The sequence below is a fragment of the Lynx rufus genome, unplaced genomic scaffold (assembly GCF_022079265.1).
Source record: "Lynx rufus isolate CCGP_SWC_20201006 ecotype Redwood Valley unplaced genomic scaffold, mLynRuf1.p SCAF_7, whole genome shotgun sequence".
Classification (NCBI taxonomy): Eukaryota; Metazoa; Chordata; class Mammalia; order Carnivora; family Felidae; genus Lynx; species Lynx rufus.
The window spans coordinates 109234729-109248743 of NW_025814889.1; positions in this window are offsets into that span (position 1 = coordinate 109234729).

A 14015-nucleotide genomic window follows, 5' to 3' on the forward strand; every position below is an offset into this window, starting at 1 on the left:
TGCATTTTAACATAGTAGGATCTTTGCAGAAATTTGATAAAAAATAAAACAAAATAACTTCCATAATAGGTGTATCTAACAGGGTCAGCAAAGTGGTAAAAGTTTATATATATATAATATATATATATATATATATATATATATATGGGAGAGATAGTTATATATCAAACTGGCTAAGAGTCACAGCACTGAATTAAATACTTCTGCATCACTTATAAGCAGTACTTAACCTCTGTGTCCACAATTTCTTCATCTGTAAAATAAACATAATTATAGTATTTAACCCATAGGGTTGTTTGAAAATTAAATAAATACCCTTAACATTCTTGGAAGAGTACCTAGCAAATAGTATAAACTGTTAGTTATTTATAATGTCAGAAGGAATTCCACTTAATCAATAAAAAATATTATGGAAAAGTTCAGCAATATTTCTTAATTTCATCATACATATAGTGTATCTATATGTGAGACATTGTTCTAGATGTGAAGATCAAACAGTAACGAGAATAAAAATAATTACTGTCCTCATTGCGCTTATATTGGAGTAAGAGGGACAGTAAAATGCAATATGAAAACAAGTATTATAGCATCAGAGAGTTGTAAATAATATGAAAAATGCAATATAATAATGAAATAATACTAACAACAAAGTCTATGAATGAAACTCTGAGGAAGAAATATTTAAGCAGGGCCCTAAATGAAATGAGAACACAGAACATCTGGGTGCTCAGTTGGTTGAGTGTCTGACTTCAGCTCAGGTCATGATCTCGGTTTGTGAGTTCAAGCCCTGCACTGGACTTGCTGCTGTCAGCATAGAGCCCACTTTGGATCCTCTGTCCCCCCGCCACCCCTCTGCCACGTGCACACTCTCTGTCTAAAAAATAAATAAGCATTTAAAATATTAGAAAAAAAACAAATGAGAACACTGTCTATGTAAATATTTTGATATAAATTATTGCAGAGACAAGGAACAGAAAGAGCAAATGTCTGGAATGAGAAAAGCAAAAAAGTGAGATTGGCATAATTAGGTGATGGCAAGAAGGCCAGCATGGTAGGGAAGGAAGAAAGGAAAACAGAAGGCGAAATTAGAGATGTGGCCTGGGCCCACTATATTATGTGATTTTGTGGACCATTTTAAGGACTTGCCATTTTTGATGAAGAAAAATTTGAGGCATGGATCATGATCTGATATAATTCTAAAATATGATTTAAGAGGATTTCAATTTGGATAGAGAAGAATAGAATTGGAGTATTTTTCCCTTATTCTTTTCCCATAAAAAGTGTCCAAAAGCTACAAAGAAGGCAAGAAGGCAAGACGAACATTTCCAGTTTTAGTTAAAACCTCAAACTGCAAAATAGTAGAAATGCTTCTGAAATATGTTGAATGTAAAATCTAGTGCCTGAAGCAGAAGGCAAAAAGAAAACTACAAGGCTAGAAATTTCGTAAAGAGCCAGTAAAGTCACTTCTCAAACATGAGTAAAAACATTCAGATGTTAAAACCTATCTCATATTTGTGAAAGCAGGAATGGGGGGGCTGGTGTCAGAGGTAGGTGATATTCTGGAATTGGCTTAATTCTAAGAAGCAAAAGAGGTTTTTCTAGATAAAAAATCATATTGAAAAAATGTATTTTCAAAGAGCAGTCTTCATTACTGTTTGAAAGGAAAAACTTTTCTTCTATACTTAATGACTGAGAAGTAAAGACTAAATATACTCACGTTCAAAATCTTGGGTTATAAGTAAATTTCCACCTAGCCTGAAATACAGCCCTGGCCACTCACCTACATGATTTTCTTGAAAATTAATGGTTCAGGGTAATTAAACTTTTATAAAAATAAGTAAACAAAAATCAACAAACATATAACCTACAGATCATGAGATTTAAAAAGGGAAATCAAAGGAAGAGAACAAGAAAAAATGACAAACCACCCTATGAAATTACTGGATCAGAGCAGATAATCAAACATTTTCCATGAATTGTAAAAATTAACAGGCAAATATATCAATGGAGTACAAACACAAACAAGAATTTCACCATTGCAAGGAGGAAATAGTAAGATAACTGAAGTAGTTGTCATGTGATACATTAAGGCTTACAAATGGAGAATAAAATGATAAACCTATCAAAAAGATACACAGGAAGAAAAATGGGCAAAAATAAATACAAGTTTTGAAAAAGAGAGCTAAAAAAGGATTATGAAGAAAGTGACAGACATGAAAGATAAGGATGAAATAATCAAAAGGAATATATAGAATAGGAAATGAGCAGAAGAAATGTACAAAATTTGAAAGCTGAAAAAGGAGTATGGAGAAAATAGTACATGTGAAAGACAGGTAAGGAGAACCAATATTTGTATAAATGCAGCCGCACTGAACAAAAATGTTGGAGCAAAGCTAATATTTCATAATGCAAAAGGGGGCTTGACTCTGCATATTGAAAAAGGGGCATCATGTTCCAGGGAAAAATCACCCCAAACTGTCAACACTGAAGTATACCTGGGAAAATTTACTTGACATCAAACACAACAAAAGATGTTGTATGCAGAGGCAGGGGGGAAAAACAAAGAAAAATGAAAGAAAAAAATTATTTACAATGAGATTAAGAGGAAAAAGGGCTAATCCTCAAATTCTTTTGAATAATTTTTATTATGAAAATAAAATGGACAAATAAAAATGCTCAACAGAAGCTATGATCCAAGAACTTTAAATTGAGACAAATAATCTTTCAAGAATAAAAGTAGTAAAATATTTTGAATATACAAAAAATATTTTATGAACTGTTCCCAATGTAGGTGCTAAATAGTGAACCCCAGCTGCCCAAAAGACTATTATAAAAACTCCAGGATGGGAGTGTAGTGAGGTTCTTTGGAAACATTTTATACATTTATCTGTACATGTAAGAGTAAAACAAATGTGAGGTTTGGGGGGGTAAGGAATAGATGGTATGTGTTATATGCTTTAATGTAGAAATGCCATTAGTGCCAAAGTTAGAGGAAAGGGTAATGAATGCAAGAGGTATACTGATTCCTCACCTGTCTGATAATAGCTAACGTCAACAAGATAGAGCTTATAAACATTTCTCAAATTAGTACATTTAAATTAGTTAAACTAAAATTTTAAAAGAGAAAGATTTCCATAATGGGTTTTGTAAGGATCCTAATTCTTTGTTGTATATAAGAGGTAACCCTGAAGCAAAATGAGACATAAAGATTTTCAAAAATGTTCAGAGACATAGGCAATTCAAACATAAAAAAGTAGAATTCACTGTATCAATAACAAACAAGGGTGAATTCAGGCCAAAGTGCATTCAGAGTTACAAATCAGGGCTCTTTATAATATTAAATGGTACAAATAATGCAGTAGCTATAAATATCAACATATCAAATAAGAATTTCAACATGCATTCACTATAGGAAAAATCTATAGGAAACAGGAGAAAAAGAAACACATTAGTAGAGGAAATTTAATTTCACCTCACTGGACTCTTAACAATTCAAGAAGACGCACAACACTTAAAGGTATGAAATATATACAGTTATAATAAATGGTAGATCTGAGTCTCAAACTCATCATCACTGGCTCCAGAGACTAATCTCCTGACCAGCATCCTGTATTGTGGTTCTAGAGTGCCTCTTGGCTCAGGTAGATAAATATATATTTATATATTTGAAGAGGAGATAGAAAATTTTTCTTCTGGTTAACACAAGAAACAAGTGAAGATGAAGGCTATTAAAGGTTTAAAGGAAAGAAAAAAACAACTACTGAAATAATTTTCTGAAAGAGCAATAGACTGCAGTACTGAGCAGGTTAGTGATTAACAATAGTGCTAAGAGCCTATTTCAGGTCAATTTAGAATGATACTGGATGTTTCCCAGAATCCAAGAGCAGAAACTGATGGCATTCAGGACCCAGAAAAGCTACTCAGGCTATTACTATGTCTGCCTCCCAGGTCTGTAACTGTGGAGTGTCTCACCAGCCCCCTTCCCTGAGCTTCATTCTACCCTATTGTATTGTTCTCTGAAAACTGCCTTGCTCTGTCCCATTTGCACATAGCCCAGTAATGTCTGCCAAATTCCTGCTCTACTTGACTACCCAGTTTCGGCACCAAATTAAGACTGATTAGAGTTTCTATAACCCTATTCTAAATTCCAGGGAAAGAGAATCTAATTTCTGTAGTTTAGGCCATGAGTTCATAGTTATCCCACACTAATCTGGGTGGAATACAGTGCAGGTTTGGACAATTAAAAAAAAAATTGGCTGAAATTGAGGAACTCAAGAAGTCTACTGTAAGTATCAGTCCCATTTTGCACTCAGTAACTTAAGATGTTTACTCAAGTTCAATTTAAAAATTATACGCAAAGTTTTCTTGATATGTCTATGCCCTCAATGATGCCATCACAATCTGGTTAAATGTTGCCTATGTAGCAAAAGCTAAGAGAAAATATTTTTTTTTTTACCCAAAACAGTTCATCACATTTTCACATTTTTAATCCATGGAATGTAAGAATCATAATCAAGAGAATCCAACAGTGTTTTGTGGGTGGTGGGCATGTGTCAAAATGCGATAGTTCATGAGAGTATGTGTGGTTTTCCTTAGGCTGATGTATTACAACATTTCTAGATTGCTTCTGAGAATTGGCGACTGACTTAAATTGAAACAGAGTGGGAATAGTGGATGTTCTGCCAAATCTCAAGTAAAATGTTAACTTTGTGGTTTTATAATTTTAGCCAATGTCTATTTTTTTCTAAAATATAAAGCACAATAAAATTATTATTTTATTTCAAAAAGAAAGATTCTAAAGCCATATAAAAAAACTCTTTAATTATGTTACTAATCGTCTATATTTCTAAAATAACAGAATGTGGTACTTAATTTTTTTTAGAAAAGAAGTTCACATGATAATACACAGTAAATTTTAATATCATTATAGAATTAAAATACTTCACTGTAATAAATGAGAAGATACAAGACATTTATTTTCTTTACAGGAAAACAAAGGGCACTTTACTATGGCACCCTTTCTCAAAATAATTTCAATTGAGCCAAGTAAAAATTGGGCCACATTTGCAACAAAAAAGCAGTAGATTGGTTTTATAGCACCTGTTAAGAATAATGACAGAAAACAGCATTTAATTAGATCCAAATTCTCTGTATTCCTGGTACAACAGTGTGCCTTATAAAATGGGAAAACATTTGAATTCTCTTTAAAAATATAGGCAATGTTTTTTCCTTTGTATTTTCTTCAATAATTGTTTAAGTAGTTTTAGAGTGATTGTGTGTGTGTGTGTGTGTGTGTGTGTGTGTGTGTGTTTTAATAAACTGAAGTTTCTATTGGATATTGAACTTGAAACCACAAGGTCCAGATCAAAGGAAAGAAGTCATGACTAGAATTGTCGACCTAGATGGAGCTGAAGATCTAGAAGTGGATGAGACTGCCCAGGTTGAGTAAAACTAAGGGAAAAAAACAGCAAATAAAACTCAGAGGAATGTATACTGAAGAGATGCACAGAAGAAAGGTATCTTGGAAAGATATGCATTTCTCACACCTAAACTAAGAGAAAGAAAGTGTTGCAGTAAATTCTATGTTTGATTTTCTGATACACTATGTGTGGCAGAAAAAAAATCCATTGGAAAGTCAAATTTTGCTTCATATCCAAGTTACCTATTTCAAAATAAGAATATGAATAAAGTCAGGGTTCCATGTCAGTAAATCGCAAATAAATGAAGCAGAAAGATCATCATCAAGTATAAACCTCATAAAAAGGTTTACAAGCTGTCTGGGATAGCAGTCAATTTAGAAAATGATAGGAACTATAGAGATAAAAAGGCTAACTCATAGGTGGCCCCAGTCATCCATATGATTTGAAAATTAATGCCTATACTGTTTTCATTAAGTTAGCTAACTCTAAATAGCAAAGTTTAAACAGTTCTCATGTAGTAATTCATGGAAGCAGGTGAGATTAAGTATAGAAAATGTCTAGAAATAGAAAAAAAGAAGCATTTTAAGTGGAAAATATGTTACAAAAAAAGTGAAAAATAAAGCTAATTATCTGCAGATTTTACATTTCCATGGTAGTTGATTCAATCAGAAAACATCAAAACTTTTCAATAACTTTTCTTTCTATTTTAAACAAGAATCAAAAAATCAACTAGTTTATGTATTTGTCATTTTTATTTCTAATTAGAGATATATTTTATATGTAAGATTATTTATATTTAAGCTTATTTATATTTATATTTAGCATATTTGTATTGTATTATGTATAAGTCACCTTAAGTTTATCAGGTTAGAATACATCATTATGCATCACCTTAATATACTTTCATACAAATTTTGTTTTTGATTAATTAGCTTTGCTTCCTTCTTAGTTTTTAAAAAAGCAGTCTTGCAAACCTCAATATAGAGTAAATTAATTTGAACATTAGTTTCCAAGTATATATTCATTCTGTGAATAGAGAGAATCTAGGAAAAATAAACAAAATCTTCACTCTTTAAGACTGAACAACTATAAAAATTAAACTCAGAAACAATCTGTATGTATAATAATTAGTTCATGGATAAATAAAATTTGGTAGGTCCAAAGAATGAGACACTATGTGGCAATGAAAGGGTCCTACAACATGGGTAAACCTTGGAAACAGTGTACTAAGTGAAAGAAGACAGACATAGAAGACTATGTATTGCTTGATTCCATTTATATGAAATATCCAGAGAAGGCAAATATAGAGAGACAGAAAGTAGATTAGTGGTTGACTTGAGTCAGAATGAGAAATGAGAGTGACTTTAAATAGACACACTATTTCTCTTTGTGGTGATGGAAAAGCTCTAAAATTCAATTGTGGGAATAGTTACACAAACAGTAAATATGCTAAAAGTCATTGAACTATATACACTTAAAACTGACGAATGTTGTGACATATAAATTATACCTCAATGAAGCTGGTTAAAAGGGGGGTTAATGATATAACCATGTATGCATTCCAGAGATCAAAATAAAAAGGAAAATACCCTTCTCTGAAAAAACTAACCTCATAGGAAAACACAAAGCTCAGTTTTCAGTTGGTGTTAATTTCTAAAAGTACCAAATATGATGCACAGTAGTAGTTTTAAAATAATATGAAAGATTTTTATTTAAAGTTCAGAGCTGGCTGAGTATTCCCACCTACCAGTGAAAATAAAGGATGGTTACAAATACTAGCAAGATACGACATGCAAAATATTTATCTAATGATAATAATTTAGTATGCATATAATTATATAGTCTGTGTATCTTCTATAAGCAGCTCCTAAATAACTACTAAACTTTGCCGTCCTTTAAACATTATTACAATTATAAACCATTTTGAAGGACTATTTCAAATCAACAGTTGAATATAATGCAATATTCAAAACTTTCTATGACTTTAATATACATATACATTCAAGTCATTTAAATTCCATCCAATCAAAAGACGATTATACCTTCGCTCTGTTATTCTCATTTTATTGGAGCAAAAATTATCAAGTGCATTTATAACTTAGAAATGGTTTCAGTGACCCACAGCAAAAAGACTAAGGCTGCAATAATTGTTTTGACATTAATAATGTTTTGAGGCACAAGTGTTTCGTTTTTTGTTTGTTTTATAATTGTTGTTTCTCCAGGGGAAAAAAAATTGATCATTTTCTTGTTTGAATTCTGACTTGTCTTTTACATTACAGAGCTTGAAAAAAACCTTAAGGTAACATTTCAGCAGCCTCCTCACAATAACTTCACTCTGTTTGTTTCTCTTATCCAAAGACCGAAGTACTAGATAAAAGTAAAAAGAATGACAAAGCACATTTTTCATAGTTATCTATGATTCTTTGTACTGCATCTATGTGGTGAAAAACAAAAATGCATAGATAAACACGCCTTAGAAATGATTGTTTAATAAGCAATAAAAATGGTGTATTGCTGGATTTTGCATCATGAATGCATAAGGTGAAATTCTAGTATATAGTGTATGTACACATACGTATCTATGTTTACATCTATGCCGGCTGCCAATCTGTGGCCAGATCTGCCTGTCCATGTTAGAGCATGGGTCTGAGTCTCACTGTCTTCCCTTGCCTCTTCATCAATTTCCCTGTGGTCTGTATCTACTTGCCTATGCTTGCTTATCTGACTGCCTATTCATCCACATCTCTCTGTAGTATGTTTCTGGCTGGCTGTCAGTTTTCCTGTCCCGTAGATTGGTCTGACTATCCCTACCCTATTGTCTGTTCCTATCTGTCAATATTTCTCCACAGTTACTTGTCAGCCTGTCCTGTTTGCATAATGTGTCTATGATTCTATGTGTACATAGGTGCAGATTAAAAATTTCCTTTAGTCTAGATTTAGTCTATAATCGACCCTATGATCTATGTGGGTGTTGACCAAAGGTTTGGGCATAGCTAGAAGGGGTTTCCAAATAAAAATAAGACTTAAACTAATGCCAAATAAATTGTTCTCAGAGTCAAAGAAGAATATATAATAACTTAAACCCCTCAGAGAATTATTTTTATGGGGATATCCCAGTTCCCAGCATTATCCTCAAGATCAAACCTATTCCTACCCCTGTTGACAACCTAAAACTGTTCTTCTTCCTTTGCAGTGCAAACCTTCATCCCTTCATGTAAATTCTGCCCATTCTCATAAAGATTTTCCCCCTTCCTAAAATATTCCCATTTTTTTTTTACCCCACAAGAATAATCCAAGGGAGTAAAAAAAAATCCTAGTAGAACATTTTCTAAAGCTTAAGTTTTGTGAAAAATAGCGTTGAGTAAAAGGAGGGTGGGAGAGAACTGCAAAATAACCTAGGGTGGTATTTAATGCTCTAATTCCTATGTATTTCCAGGTCCACTTGCTGGTGAGATGAGAAGATGAATCTCAATATTGTGTCTGTGAACTAAAGATCTGCTTTTTAACTCACCCATGGGTAATCCTTGGAAAAACACAAACACACATGACACTCAGAGACATGCACACAAATGCCTTCACACAGACATTCACATGGCCACTTCATAAAGTACTTTATGTACTTCATAAAGACAAAAATAGTTTTAGAGAGAGTAAATACAAATACACATTAAAGAAAAACAATTCCTGAGCCACAGAATGCTCATAGTTATCCACCTATCCCAAAGAATATAACCAAAGAGAGTTTACTTTGGTTTTGCTCTACAATGTCCAGGGACCTAATAAAGCCTAAAATAATAGGACCCATTGTAATAATCTTCTAAATAAGTCTAGTGCTTTATTTGAGGTTCTACGTATACATATGCATACATTTTAATCACTGGACAATATAACTAAAGGCTGAAACTATTAACACTGCTTATGTACTTTGTCGATTTTGGCAGGTGATAGACAACCTTCCACTTTATGATGATTACATTTCTTATATTCGATGTGGACATCTGACAATATCACAAGGATTTCTTCTGCTAATGAAGTAACAGAAGAATAATTTATGAAGTAGGTCAACTGTACTCACATTGCATAGTAGTACTGGCCTATTTTTTTCTTTTCAAAGGTGTTCTACCAAATTCAGATATGGCTAGAAAATATGATTCAGTTCTACAGAAGTACTGAAGGCATATCAGATGTATTGATGAAATTAAAAAGGACAATCCAGGAATTCACACAACACACAACATATGCTTTTTAGATTTAAAGCAGAATTGCCACCTGGCAAAGTTTTCATTTGAACAGGTCCTGCTTTGAGCACATTCAAACCTACTACCTGTTGATTCCATTAAAATAACTAGAAGTAACACAGTATTTACACCCAGTAGTCAGTTTGTTTATTCATTACTTTCCATATTATATGAATTATTAAAGTATTAACTTACTTATATGCAAAATTAATATGAAATTCCTGTGAGTTTTAAAATTATACCATTTTGCTCTTTAGGCCTTCCGTGATGAGCCTAACCTCTTTATCCATACTCATTTGCTATATGATATTTTGAAGACAAAAAAAGTCCTAGAAAGACAATTCATGCTCTCCATAAAAAAGACAAACAGAAATTACATAATTAACTAGAAAACTATCATACTTACTACATTCACATAAAAATGTGGGATTGAAATAAGCACCGCATCATTTCCCTCTCTTTCACCTCAATTGTGTTTGGTATGCATTTTTCCACATTTTCACAGCTGTTCTTACAGTAAACATAAAATGCTGCCATGATCTGAGAGCCATTAGAGTATAGTAGTTAAATGCCAGACTCTGAGCCTAAGATTCTCTATCCAAACCTTGGGTAGCCACTAAGCTACTTATGCTAAATAACCACAGGCAATTGCTTCATGTCTCCCCGTCTCGATTTCCATATCAGGAAAATGATTATAGCAACAGCTACCAGGCTGTTGGTAGGATTAACATGAGAAAATATATGTTGTGTTTAGAATAGTCTTTGGCCCACAGAATGTACTCAGCAAATACAAAACACTGTTATTAATATTTTCATATGCCATTTAACTTATGGCTTTAAAGGGTCAATTAAGAGTGGAAATATTATGCTCTATAGATATCCACATCCAATTGAGGTATATGAAGGGATTTGGGAAGACTAAAAGGATAAAGTTATATTTTTAGGCTAAAAATCAGTGGTACCATCTGCAAAGTAGACTATCCTATGCAAAAACATGGAAGCTTAGGGCTATCTTTTGCCCAAACCTTGAAAGATCTTTCTATTCTAGGACGAGGTTTGGCAAACTATGCTCATGGCCAAATATGGCCCCTGAAAGGATTTGTTTTCTTGTTTTTGTTTGTTGTTTTTTTTTTGTTTGTTTGTTTTAAATCTTTAAAGGGGTGAATAAGGAAAGAGAAGGAGGAGGAGGAATATGTGGAAAAGAGCTTAGTGGTTCCAAAAAATCTAAAATGTTTACTGTATTTGTTTTCTAGGGCTGTTGGAATAAAGTACCACAGACTGGGTGGCTTAAACAACAGAAATTTTTTTCCCTCACAATTCTGGAGGCTAGAAGTTGAGATCAAAGTGTCAGGAGAGCTGGTTTCTTCTGAGTCCTCTGTCTCAGCTAATAAACAGCTACCTTTTCCTGGTGTCTTTACATGGTCTTCCCTCTATACACGTCTGTGTCTACATTTCCTCTTCTGATAAAGACACCAGTCATACTGGGTTAGGGTTTACCTTGATGACCTCACTGTAACTTAAGCACTTCTTTAAAAATCCTGTCTCCAAATACACTCACATTATGAGGTACCAAGAATTAGAACTTTAGCATATGAATTTTATGGAGAGACAATTCAGCCTACAATTTTTGTTGGTTGGCCTAGCCCATGTTCTAGAAGCCTGAGGAAGTTACATCTGTCATGTGAATCAGTGTCTTCTTTGTGTCTCCTTTACTATACATTTGTCAATACAAATGGAGACACAAGGAGAGAATCACTAAGCTCAAAGATATCTGCTTTCCCATTAAGACTCTGCTGAGGGAAAAACACCTCAAGGAATTGGTAGTTAAGCTGTTTAAGGTTAAGTCAAAGGAGCAGGGCTGACTTAATGAAAATAGTTACTTACTGGAAGCCATAGGCAAAAGAAAAATGTAGCTGAACACATACCTGGGTTCCCCCAAAGAGATCTGATAATCACATTGAATAACAGGAAACCCAATATCAGGGATGGGCCTGAAGATGGTGATGTTATGATTGCAACAAAACTCATTACCATTTTTTAGTACTTATATCAACAAGCCCCTGTAACACTACTTTATGATATTTTGTCATTCAGTCCACAGAGCCACATGAATATTATTATTACCCTTCACACACATTTACAAATTAGACAACTGAGTTGGAATTAGAACATAGGTTCTAGTCACCTTGAGTACTAAATGAAAATATCCAAAGTTTGGAATTAAACAACAGAACAAGAAATTCAAGGGTCTTGTGGAAAATGAAGTCAGATGCCTAAACCTTCACCTTATTGGTGAGTAGGTTGATTCACTGATTTTAAGACAGGATTGACACTGACAACAGATATTGATTCAAAACAACAAAAACAATAAAAAGTATAGCTTTTCAGCAGGTACTTGCTTTTATGTCCACATCTTGATCCAGTCATAATGTGCTAGATAATTTCCAGTAACACACTTTCAAAATAATTACTTGGTGGTTCCCCTTTATAAAAAGGGGCATTTGTAAATCTATTTCCAAATTCCAAAACAAAGCTATATGAGAGAGTTGTATGATGCTTAATTTACCTCCCCATAGGACTCAGAATATTAAAGTAGGTATATGCTTAACTCAATATGAAATGCATCTGAGAAATTCAGACTCAGAGTTTTTCAGCAGTCTTGTGACCTAAAGAAAGCAGCTTCTAGCTTGGATTTGCATACTATTTTTGTAAAGATTCAAACTCACAGTTAAGGTCAACATCTGGCTGGATTGAACATTCACATTTAACAGTTCCACTCTCATTAAAAACTGGTTAGCTTTTTTCAAAGCAAAAGCTGTCTTTTGTTTTAAGAAAAGTATTCATATAGTTTCTTTGTTCCTTGCAGGGGTGGATTTGTATGCTTAAACTACTCCGCGCCGTTAGGATTTGAGGCCATCTCACTAGACAAGCCACTGTAGCAAAATAAAACGCAAACTAAAGGAGCAAAGGGCAAAGCATAATGAGCAAGAGGATTTACTGGCTTCTCTTCTATTTCCATATCTTTTGGGAGAAGAGAAAAGTGGGAAAATGAGATACAGTTCTATCTGCTTTCCCTGGAAAGGTATGGTGGAAAATTTAGCTGTTTGATAGCCATAGAGAATATGCCAACATATCTCTCAAGCTAATCTTAATTTCTAATTTTATCTGTGTATGACTAATGCAGAGTACTTTAGTGCTGAGCAATAAATACATGCTCAATACATTATTTCCATTACTAAAACTGTTAAACAATGGATCTATGATAATACACCTGTACACACACACACACACACACACACACACACACATTCATATCGAAGAAAGATGAGTCAAGGTAGTTTCAATTGGTACATTCTATATGTAAAACTCCGATGAAATGCATTCAGAAATAAGTACTGTTCATTGAATGTATGTTTTGCACACACTATGTGTTTGTTAATTAAATTGTGTGATCTTTACTACCCACAAGAATCTAAAGAGTAGATTCCATTATCTCTATCATACAGCTAATGGGAGAGAGGTATGTAGAAGACTAATTAACTTACACAGACTTGTTTCACACATTTAAATCTAGTTTTTCTTATCCTCAATCCAATGTTCTGCCTATAATGACATTTTGACATATGGAACACAGTAAAGGGGGTATTTGAATACAACTGGATGATAAGTCCGGGTTCCTCAGTAAAGTTGAATGCAAATCATTGACTGAATATAGGATATTTCATGTCTTCCATGCACGTAAGCAGCCACTAAAGAGCCAGCTTTAATTGCCTTCCTCTGTGGGCACCAATTAGAAGTCCTGAAATATTAATAAACTGGCTGATTTAGGAAAAAATACCATTACATACTTCTTTCCTATATACTGCTTTGAAACACCAAACAGATCATGGGCACTCAATAAATATTAAATATTTAACAGCAACTAATAAAATGAAATTATAGTAATATATTTTGCAACAAACTCACCATTAGATGAAGTAAAACAAGTTTTAGCACTAGACCTGGAAGCTGAGCAGATTTAGAGAGCTGGGTAAAAATGAACCCTATAGGGAGGCAAGAGACACTAGCATGATATGATAGAAAGGTTAATAAGAGGTCAGAGCAATAAAAATTTTTATTGCAATTTGACAACTAAAACTACCCCTCCTGATTTGCATATTTGTTCTATTCATCTAACATCAAAAATACCGATGAAAGGATGCATTATTAAGCTGCTGCCATATCTTCCCTATGCTTAAATAAATAAATAAATAATGTGGAATCACTTTAGCTTTGGCATTCATAAGTCAACGAATTGTAAACGTCTGAGACACTCAGGAGTGTATGCAGTTTCAGGGAGCGTGCTCCTGTAGATTTG